The following is an 11758-nucleotide window of genomic DNA, read 5'->3' on the forward strand; positions in this document are numbered from 1 at the left end:
ACAGAAAGAGAAGTCTTGATCTGTGATCTTGGAAAAAGCTATTCACATCAAGGATGCCATCTTCTTCTGGCAAAAAACTTCCCTCTTGTGAGATTACGAACCCAAAGTTCAAGGTCCTGAAGTTTTGCTGTAGTGTGGATGGTAAGGACATTCTTTCTCTGATGTTCTCAGAAGATCCAATCTTCAGGTTCTAGATTGTGAAGGAATTGATTGTCCCAAGTCAGTGAGCCATAAAAAGCTTTCAGTACCTGGTGAAAATACACTGTAGCATAATGATCTACTGTTATAATACCAGCCCTCTTGCATGGGAAAGCAACTAAAAAATATGCATTGAAAATGACAATTGACAGTTGAAATGTTTAAATGGCCCATGAGGTAGCCAAATGCACCTGAAGCTTTGTCTTCCCAGGAATACGGATTTGACAAACCAAACATTGGCTATGAACTATTTTAGCAATTTATAAGTCAGCACACCAACACATATTTAATTTGGATCATTTTATCTTTTCCATGATGAGTCATGGAATGCAGAGCCTTTTATTTTTCGTTTTTAGACAGAGTTTCGTTCTTGTTGCCCAGGTTGGAGTGCAATGGCGCTATCTCAGCTCACCGCAATCTACGCCTCCTGGGTTCAAGCCTCCCAAGTAGCTGGGATTACAGGCATGTGCCACCACGTCCCGCTAATTTTTTGTATTTTTAGTAGAGATGGGGTTTCTCCATGTTGGTGAGGCTGATCTCGAACTCCCGACCTCAGGTGATTTGCCCGCCTTAGCCTCCCAAAGTGCTGGGATTAGGAGCGGTGTGAGCCACCGCGCCCAACTGCAGAATTTTTTTTTTTTTTTTTTTTTTCTCTTTTTTGAGACGGAGTCTCGCTCTGTCGCCCAGGCTGGAGTGCAGTGGCGCGATCTCGGCTCACTGCAAGCTCCGCCTCCCGAGTAGCTGGGACTACAGGCGCCCGCCACCTCGCCCCAGAATTTTTAATAACAAACGCTTTAAGGAGTCAGGAAGGACAAGGTGGCCATCTTGATTCTCCATGAGTCCATGGTTAACATCGGACTTATGTGCTCTTGAATATCCGTTGTTTCTCTAATTTACGTGCATAGCATTGATACTTAATGTGTTATCATAGGTAATTTGACTTAGACTTTGGAGTTCATTCAAATTGTATATCTAGGCTGGGCAAGCCCACAAAAAAATTAGCTGGGCATGGTGGCACAAGCCTGTAATCCCAGCTACTTGGGAGGAGGTGGGAGAATCCCTTGAACCCGGGAGGAGGAGGTTGCAGTGAGGGGAGATCTCTCCACTGCACTCCAGCCTGGGCGACAGAGTGAGACCTTGTTTCAAAAACAATAAAAAAGACAGGCGTGGTGGCTCACGCCTGTAATCCCAGCACTTTGGGAGGCCGAGGCGGGCAGATCACAAGGTCAGGAGATCGAGACCATCCTGGCTAACACAGTGAAACCCCGTCTCTACTAAAAATACAAAAAATTAGCCGGGCACGGTGGCGGGTGCCTGTAGTCCCAGCTACTCGGGAGGCTGAGGCAGGAGAATGGCATGAACCCAGGAGGCGGAGCTTGCAGTGAGCTGAGATCCCGCCATTGCACTCCAGCCTGGGCGACAGAGCGAGACTCCATCTCAAAAAAATAAATAAATAAATAAATAAATAAATATAAAAAATAAAAAGCTGGTATGCTCCATTAATTCCTGCAGGCCCAACAAAGGCAGCCTAGGAATTCTAGATGAATGGAATGAATAACAACTTGCTAGGAATACATAGGAAACAAAATGACTATTCACAGAACCCAATAAAAGCCTTCCACTAGAAACTAAAAAAAAAAAAAAAAAAATGGTTATATGTATATGCATACACAAGCAAAGCCAGAAGCCAGAAGAGAATAAATAGCAAATGAATGAAAATTAGAAGGAAAAACAAATAAATAGGAAACCGTCTCTAAATTTTTTTTTTACTCAATCTACCCTGAATGCTACAGCATTACCCAGGGCCCCAGAAAATACACATAATACTTTATTTCTGATACACAATTCAATGTCCTTAAGTCCACCAATATCACCATACATTCTGTGCAATCAAGACATTTACTCAGCTGGGCACAGTGGCTCACACCTGTAATTCCAGCACTGTGGGAAGCCAAGGCGGGTGGATCACCTGAAGTCAGGAGTCGGAGACCACCCTGGCCAACATGTCGAAACCCCATCTCTACTAAAAATACAAAAATTAGCCCGGTGTGGAGGCACACGCCCATAATCCCAGGTACTTGGGTGGCTGAGGCAAGAGAATTGCTTGAGCCTGAGAGGCGGAGGTTGCAGTGAGCCCAGATTGCGCAACTGCACTCCAGCCTGGGTGATAGAGGGAGACTCCATCTCAAAGAAAAAAAAAAAAAGATTGTACACCTAAAGTTAACGTTGGCATGTCCTTGATTACAGGAGGCCAGCAAATAATTTACTTATGAATAATATGCGGGTGGCAGCCCTTCCCAGATGCCTGAGGCATTTTCTTGCTGAGTAGACAGCTATCTGGCTGTTACATGATGTTAGGAACAGCTATTCATTTGGAAAAGGGTGTTGCAATGACCTTCCCTTTTGCATAAGAAGATGGGGGTGCTGGGATCCTGAGATTTTAAATTTTCCTTTACAGCGTACCCATATGTGCTCAATATTGAAAAGACATGACAATTGGTCAGGCGTGGTGGCTCACACCTGTAATCCCAGCACTTTGGGAGGATGAGGTGGGCGGATCAGAAGGTCAAGAGATCAAGACAATCCTGACCAAAATGGTGAAACCCTGTCTCTACTAAAAATACAAAAATTAGTTGGGCATGGTGGTGGGCGCCTGTAGTCTCAGCTATTCAGGAGGCTGAGGCAGGAGAATCGCTTGAACCCAGGAGGCGGAGGTTGCAGTGAGCCGAGATCGCACCATTGCACTCCAGCCTAGCAACAGAGGGAGACTCTGTCTCAAAAAAAGAAAAGAAAAGAAAAGAAAAGAGATGTCAATTGCAGTGCAAAATATCTGTTCCCTTTTGGTCCCCAGTGCCACTGCTACCCCATTCATCACCAATTTTTGTTGATGTCTCTTCTTGACTACTTTTTTTTTTTTACAGATGGAGTCTCACTCTGCTGTCCAGGCTGGAGTGCAGTGGTGTGATCTCAGCTCACTGCAACCTCTGCCTCCAGGTTCAAGCGATTCTCCTGCCTCAGCCTCCTGAGTAGCTAGGACTACAGGCGTGTGCCACCACATCCAGCTAATTTTTGTATTTTTAGTAGAGATAGGAGTTTACCATGTTGGCCAGGCTGGTCTTGAACTCCTGACCTCAGATGATCCACCCACCTTGGCCTCCCAAAGTGCTGGGATTACAGGCGTGAACCACCATGCCCGACATTTTTTTTTTTTTTTTTTTTGAGATGGGGTTTCCCTATGTTATCCAGGCTAAGCTCGAATTTATTTTTATTTTATTTATTTATTTATTTTTTGAGATGGAGTTCTGCTCTTGTTACCCAGGCTGCAGTGCAGTGGCGCAATCTCGGCTCACTGCAACCTCTGCCTCCCAGGTTGGCAGTAGCTGGGACTACAGGTGCCCGCCACTATGCCCAGCTCCTTTTTTTTTTTTTTTTTTTTTTTTTGAGACGGAGTGTGGCCCAGGCTGGAGTACAGTCGCAGGATCTCAGCTCACTGCAAGCTCCGCCTCCCGGGTTTAGCCATTCTCCTGCCTCAGCCTCCCGAGTAGCTGGGACTACAGGTGCCCGCCACTTCGCCCGGCTAGTTTTTTGTATTTTTTGGTAGAGACGGGGTTTCACCGTGTTAGCCAGGATGGTCTCGATCTCCTGACCTCGTGATTCGCCCGTCTCGGCCTCCCAAAGTGCTGGGATTACAGGCTTGAGCCACCGCGCCCGGCCGACCAGCTACTTTTTGTATGTTTGGTAGAGATGGCGTTGCACCACGTTGACCGCACTGGTCTCAAACTCCTGACTTTAGGTGATCCGCCCACCTCGGCTTCCCAAAGTGCTAGGATTACAGGTGTGTGCCACTGCACCCGGCCTGGGCTTGAATTTCTGACCTCAAGCGATCCTTCCTCCTCAGGCTCCTGAGTTGCTGAAATTACAGGTGCACATCACCTTGTCCGGCACTAGAAACATGATTTTGTCACAACCCCAGACCCCTCTCATTCCCTTTCATAGGAAGACACTGTGCACCAGAGAAGCTTAAGCCAAGAACTAGGGAAACCAAGATTTAAACTCATTTCTGTTGGGTGCCAAACCTCTCTCTGCCTCCTTCTATTGGACGTGGCTGGGTGCGGTGGCTCACGCCTGTGATCCCAGCACTTTCGGAGTCCTAGGTGGGTGGATCACCTGAGATCAGGAATTTGAGACCAGCCTGGCCAACATGGTGAAACCCTGTGTCTACTAAAAATACAAACAATTAGCTGGGCGTGGTGGCGGGTGCCTGTAATCCCACCTACACTGGAGGCTGAGGCAGGAGAATCGCTTGAACCCGGGAAGCAGAGGTTTCAGTGAGCGGACAGCATGCCATTGCACTTTAGCCTGGGAAACGAGTGAAAGTCCATCTCAAAAAAATTGAAGAAAAAAAAAAAGAAAGAAAAAAGAAAATCAGAGACTTTGGTCCCTTTGTCTGCAACACTCTGGAGTAATTCTGTCCCTGCCTGAACGTGATCTCCTCAGGGCAAAGTCTGGGTCTCCTTCCTCTTGTGTGCTCAGCCCTGGCCTATCTGTGCCACACTAGGTGCTCAGTGAAGGCTTGCCCATGGAAAGTATGGGTTTCAGGCATACCAAGACTTGGAGCTGCAGAGGCTGTGAGTGACAAGCCTTGGAGTGCTATGCCCACCGGGAAATGGGTCTATCTCAGAGTTGGGCCAATAAGCTGGGCTCCCTCCGACGCCAGTGCTCATAACTCCCCTACCCAGGGTGGACCCCTGCAGATGGTCAAGTATGTTGGCTCCATACTTGCCTTGAGTAGCTGGGCACAGTGGCAGGGCGTGATGGTGAGAGGTGACAACGTGCTAGCAGCTCTCGCTAGCTCTCGGCGCCTCCTCGGCCTCGACGTCTGCTCTGGTGGACGTCTGCTCCTCGTCTGCTCGACGTCTGCCCTTCAGCCCGCCGCTGCGCTGTGGGGGCCCCTCTCTGGGGCTGGCCGAGACCGGAACCGGATCCCTCTGCTCTTGGGGAGTTGTGGGGCGAGAGGCGCGGGCCGGAGCCGGGGCTGAGCGCGATGCTCGCGGGCCGGCGCAGGTTCCGGGTGGGCGCGGACTCGGCGGGCCCCCTACTCTGCGCGGCCGGCGGGCGCCTGCTGGGCTTGATCTGGGGACGAGCTCCCTCTGGACTACCGGAGTGCCCGGGCTAGGTCCCGCAAAGTCCCTCAAGTGCCATTGAGAGGTGAAGCCGGCTGGACTTCTGGGTCCGGTGGGGACCTGGAGAACTTTTCTGTCTACCTAAAGGTTTGTAAACGCACCAATCAGCATTCTTTGTGTAGCTAAAGGTTTGTAAACGCACCAATCAGCACTTTGTGTCTACCTAAAGGTTTGTAAACGCACCAATCAGCACTCTGTGTCTAGCTAATCAGGGTATGGGACTAGGAGAACTTTTGTGTCCAGCTAAAGGACTGTAAAAGCACCAGTCAGCGCTCTGTGTCCAGCTAAAGGTTTGTAAACGCACCAATTAGCGCTCTGTCAAAATGGACCCATCAGCTCTCTGTAAAACAGATCAATCAGCGTTCTATAAAAATGGACCAATCTGCTCTCTGTAAAAGGGACCAATCAGCAGGATGTGGGTGGGGCCAGATAAGAGAATAAAAATCAGGAGTGCAAAAAGCCCGTGCCAGGCGTGGCATTTCGTTTGGGTCACTTTGCATGCCGTGATTTACTTGTTCTTTTGCTCTTTGCAGTGAATTTTGCTGCTGATCACTCTTTGGATCAGTGTCACCTTTTTGAGCTGTAACACTCACCCGAAGGTGTGTAGCTTCACTCCTGAAGCCAGCGAGACCGCAAACCCACCAGAAGGAGGAAACTAAATACGCCTGAACGTCAAAAGGAACAAACTAGGGACACACCATCTTTGAATAACTGTAACACTCACCGCGAGCGTCTGCAGCTTCATTCTTGAAGTCAGGGAGAACAGTAACCCACAAATTCCAGACACAGTGGCTCGGGCCTGTAATCTCAGCATTTTGAGAGACTGAGGTGGGTGCGTCTCTTGAGGTCAGGAGTTTGAGACCAGCCTGACCAACATGGCAAACTCCGTCTCTACTAAAAATAGAAAAATTAGCTGGGCTTAATGGTGTACGCCTGTAATCGCAGCTACTCTGGAAGCTGAGGCAGGAGAATCACTTGAACCCCGGAGACAGAGGTTGTGGTGAATCCAAGATCGTGCCACTGCACACCAGCTTGGAACTCAGGGAGACTGTCTCAAATATAAAGTAGATGGAGAGTCTGGGTGTGCGTGGTGGCTCATACCTGTAATCTCAGCACTTTGGGAGGCTTAGGTGGGAGAATCACTGGCGCCCAGGAGTTTGAGACCAACCTGGGCAGCTTAGGGAGACCCCATTTCTACCAAACACAGAAAAAAATTAGGTGGGTGCGGTGATGCATACCTACTTGGGAGGCTGAGAAGGGAGGATTTCTTACTCCCAGGAATTTGAGGCTGCAGTGAACAGTGACCGTGCCACTGCACTCCAGCCTGGGAGGCAAAGTCAGACACTTTCTCAAACAATAAAAAAAAATGGGAGGATAATGGTGAGACATGCAGAGAAGGTGTGTTAGGCAGAGAGACCTCAGTAGGCAAAGTCCAAGAGACATGAAAGAGCCAGTGTGCAAGAGTAAATTCCTAGAACTCTGGGAGATGTCAGGAAGCAGAGAGAGCTGGTACTGGACTCCACCTGGTGTACAATCTTGGCATACATCTCCTATCAGGAAAATAAATGACATGTTCTTTTATTCTGCCTTGTGTAAGATGGAAGAAAGCATTTCTTCTGAGACGCAGTCTCCTCTGTCTCCCAGGCTGAAGTGCAGTAGCACGAACTCGCCTCACTGCAACCTTCGTCTGCTTGGTTCAAGCGATTCTCCTGCTTCAGCCACAGGAGTAACTGGAACTACAGGCGCGTGCCACCACTCCCAGCTAATTTTTGTATTTTTAGTAGGGACAGGGTTTCACCACGTTGGCCAGGATGGTCTCAATCTCTTGACCTCGTGATCCGCCCGCCTCGGCCTCCTAAAGTGTTGGGATTACAGTCGTGAGCCACCATACCCGGCCCCTCTTTTTTTGAGATGGAGTTTCACTCTTGTTTCTCAGGCTGGAGTGCAGTGGCGTGATCTAGGCTCACTGCAACCTCTGCCTCCTGGGTTCAAGCAATTCTCCTGCCTCAGCCTCCCAAGTAGCTAGGATTACAGGCATGCCCCACCATGCCTGGCTTATTTATTTATTTATTTATTTATTTATTACTGGAGATGGGGGTTCCACCATGTTGGTCAAGCTGGTCTTGAACTCCTGACCTCAGGTGATCCACTCACCTTGGCCTCCCAAAGTGTTGGGATTACAGGCGTGAGCCACTGCACCCGGCCAGCATTTTCTTATAGTAAAGAAAGTGAAACCATGGACTGGTTATTGAAAGGGAAGAAAGTTAGAGAGTGAATCTTGGTAAGAAAAATAAGAAAAGCAAAAGGAAACAAAAACTTCCAGCTGTCTGGCTTGTATTAGTATTTACAATGTTTGTTGGCATCTTTCTTTGATCAGTGAAATGTGGCTGGGAGGAATCTGTGTCATTTTTTAGCAGAAACTTTCAGAGTCAGCAAGTGGCTGGGCATGTCTCTTTTCTTTGTGCCACAGGACTCTGGATGTTTCCAATGCAGACTAATCCAAGGCTGCTGTGGATGTGTCCTGTGGGAGAGAAATTGACTTAGTCGATTTCTCTGTGGAGAATGGGGGTTATGCTGGGCAGGATGACTCATGCCTGTAATTCCAGCACTTTGGGAGCCCAAGGCTGCCAGATCACTTCAGGCCAGGAGTTCAAGACCAGCCTGGCTAACACGACGAAACCCTGTCTCTACTAAATATACAAAAATTAGCCAGTTGTGGTGGGGCATGCCTGTAATCCCAGCTACTCAGGAGGCTGAGGCAGGAAAACTGCTTGAACTGGGAGGTGGAGGTTGCAGTGAGCCAAGGTCATGCCACTGCACTCCAGCCTGCGCAACAGGGCAAGACTCTTATCTCCAAAAAACAAAACAAAAACAAAAGAGAGAATAGAGGTTGCTTGTTACTGCACCATAATCTTGTTTATTCTGACTGATGCATTAGAGGTACTAATAGCATGAGAGGAACAATTTCCTGAGACACAGTTGACCATGAATTTCCTCAAAACCCCTGAGAGCAGGCTTCTTAGGAGGAGACTCAGTGTGGAATCCCTTTCCAAGGTAGACCCTGGTTCTGTAGCAGGACGAGCCGTGGACAAACCTCGGACACCGGATTAAAGAAGGAAGAGGTTTATTTGGCTGGGAGCATCGGCAGACTCGCGTCTTAAGAGCCAAGTTCCCCGAAAAAGAAATTCTTGGCCTTTTTAAAGGCTTACAACTTTAATGGGTCCACGTGAAAGGGTCGTGATAAATTGAGCAAGCATGGGGAACGAGACTGGGGGCTACATGCATCAGCTAACAGAATAGGAAGTTTTGCAATGCTTTTTCATATAATGTCTGGAATTTACAGATAACACAAGTAGTTTAGGTCAGGGGTTGATGTCATTATTACTATTTTTTTAACTCCTAAGGCCGGGTGGTGGTGCCAAGGTTGTCTGGCTATTTATCTTACTTTTGTTTCTTTCTAACTTTTTGCTTTCTCTCTTTCCTCCTGTCTTGTGAACTAGGCAAGATGGTGGGAGGAGGGCAGCAGGAGTAGTAGTGGTCTCCTTTCTTAGTTCAGGTTCCAACTACAAACACTCACCACCTGTGAGACCTTGGGCAGTTCACATTCACTCGCTGTGGCTCAGTCTGCTCAACTGTAAAATAGGTTAAATTCTGAAAGATCAAAATCCCTCACATCTAAAATCTCAAAAATCACAATCCCAAAGTGATAGTTCTTGTTGCCCAGGCTGAAGTGCAATGGTGCGATCTCAGCTTACTGCAACCTCCACCTCCCAGGTTCAAGCGATTCTCCTGCCTCAGCCTCATGAGTAGCTGGGATTACAGGTGTGCACTGTGGTAGTGCCTGACTAATTTTTTTTCTTTTTAATAGAGACGGGGTTTCACCCTGTTGGTCAGGCTGGTCTCGAACTCCTGACCTCAGATGGTCCACCTACTTCAGCCTCCCAAAGTGCTGGGATTACAGGCATGAGCCATGGTGCCAGGCCCCTTATTTTATTTATTTATTTTTTTGAGTCTTTTTCTGTCACCCAGGCTGGATTACAGTGGTGCGATCTCAGCTCACTGAAAACTCTGCCTGCTGGGTTCAAGCAATTCTCTGTCTTAGCCTCCCAAGTAGCTGGGATTACAGGCATGAGCCACCACACCCGACTAATTTTTATATTTTTAGTAGAGACGGGGTTTCACCATCTTGGCCAGGCTGGTCTTGAACTCCTGACCTCGTGATCCACCCACCTTGGCCTCTTAAAGTGCTGTGATTACAGGCATGAACCACTGTGTCTGACCCCTTCAGTTTTTTAAAAACAACTTTATTGAAATAGATTTCACATAGCATGTGAATTCCCCATTTAAGGCATACAATTCAATGACTTTTAGTATATTCGAAATCCTTTCTTTTTGTGTATATGTACCACATTTTCTTTGTGCATTCATCTGTTGATGGATACTTAGGTTGATTTCGTATTTTGGCTGTTGTGAATAGTGCTGCAATAAACATGGGAGTGCAGATGTGTCTTTGATATACTGAGTTTCTTTCTTGTGAGCATATACCCAGCAGTGTGATTGCTGAATGACACGGTAGTTCTATTTTTAGCTTATTGAGGAAACTCCATGCAGTTTTCTATAGTGGATAAACTATTTTACATTCCCACTGGCCAGGCACGGTGGCTCACACTGGTAATCCCAGCACTTTGGGAGGCTGAGGCAGGTGGATAACAAGGTCAAGAGACCAAAACCATCCTGACCAAAATGGTGAAACCCCATCTCTACTAAAAACACAAAAATTAGCTGGGTGTGGTGGCACACGCCTGTAGTCACAGCTACTCGGGAGGCTGAGGCAGGAGAATCGCTTGAACCCGGGAGGCGGAGGTTGCAGTGAGCTGAGATCTCCCCACTGCACCCCAGCATGGGCGACAGAGCAAGACTCCGTCTCAAACAAACAAACAAAAAACATTCCCACCAAGAGTGTTTGAGTGCTCCTGTGTCTCTGTGTCCTTGTCAGCATTTGCTGTTTTCTAACTTTTTGATAGTCGCCATTTTAATTGAGGTTAGATGAAATTTTGTTGTGGTTTTGATGTGCATTTCTGTGATGATTAGTGATATTAAACATGTTTGCATTTACCTGTTGGCCACTTGTATGTCTTCTGTTGGAAAATAGCTATTGAGATCTTTTGTCTTTTTTTTTTTGGCCAATGCTGTCGTTCATTGCGTGGAATGGGGGTGTGGGGGTTAGTGGGGCCTGGGGGCCATGATGGGGGCACTGCTGCCTCTGCTCGTCAGTACATTAATCACGGCGGTGGGACCCCAGCCTCGCCCCCGTGCCCTGCGCAGCCAGGACAGCCCGCCCCTCGGCGCCGGTGCTGGAGGGAGCCAGGGTGCTGCTCCCTGAGGTCACCGCGGGACGCGCGGGGACGGCGGCTGTGCAGGTTATTGAGTGAGAGCGGTAGGGGCAGCGGGAAGCCGGCGGGCCAAGTATTGCACTTAGAAAACAATCCTCGGCCGGGCGCGGTGGCTCAAGCCTGTAATCCCAGCACTTTGGGAGGCCGAGACTGGCGGATCACGAGGTCAAGAGATGGAGACCATCCTGGCGAACACGGTGAAACCCCGTCTCTACTAAAAATACAAAAAACACAAAAAACTAGCCGGGCGAGGCGGCGGGCGCCTGTACTCCCAGCTACTCGGGAGGCTGAGGCAGGAGAATGGCGTGAACCCGGGAGGCGGAGCTTGCAGTGAGCTGAGATGCGGCCACTGCGCTCCAGCCTGGGCGACAGAGCGAGGCCCCGTCTCAAAACAAAAACAAACAAACAAAAAGAAAACAATCCTTATCAGACGGAGGGTTACCTAGAGGGCAGGTGGCAGGAGGGGTTCCACAGCCGGCTCCTCTCTGCTACTGGGTCGCACTGTCCCTATTTTACAGCTGGGGAAACTGAGGCACCAAGGGGAAGGGAGTCCCCTCCCACGCGAGGCCGCCGCCGGGGGCAGGGGCGATGGGGGTGGGCGCAGGGCGATCAGGGGGTACGGCTGGGGGCTCGGAGGGGGCTGCTCCCGGGCCCGGCCCGTCCGTCCGACTACTGCTACCTATGGCTTCTTGAGGGGCTGACGGCCGGGGCAGCGCAATGACAGGGCTTTGGTCTGGATGACGCCCTGCCCCCGGCCCGCCTGGGACCCGCAGGACTGTTGGCCAGGGTCACAAGATGGACGAGAGGCGGGAGCACGCGGAGTCCTGGGGGTCCAGGCCGCCCACGGGACAGAGCGAGGCCGAGTCCATGCCGTCCGGGCTGGACGCCGCGCTCGGGGCAGCGGGCGTGGACCTCAGGCGCGTCATGGACCTTTTGGCCAGGCGCTCGGAGGCCGCGGGGCGGGGCGCGCCGTGGCTTCGCCCA

This window comes from Macaca fascicularis, chromosome 20, assembly GCF_037993035.2.
Source record: "Macaca fascicularis isolate 582-1 chromosome 20, T2T-MFA8v1.1".
Taxonomy (NCBI): domain Eukaryota; kingdom Metazoa; phylum Chordata; class Mammalia; order Primates; family Cercopithecidae; genus Macaca; species Macaca fascicularis.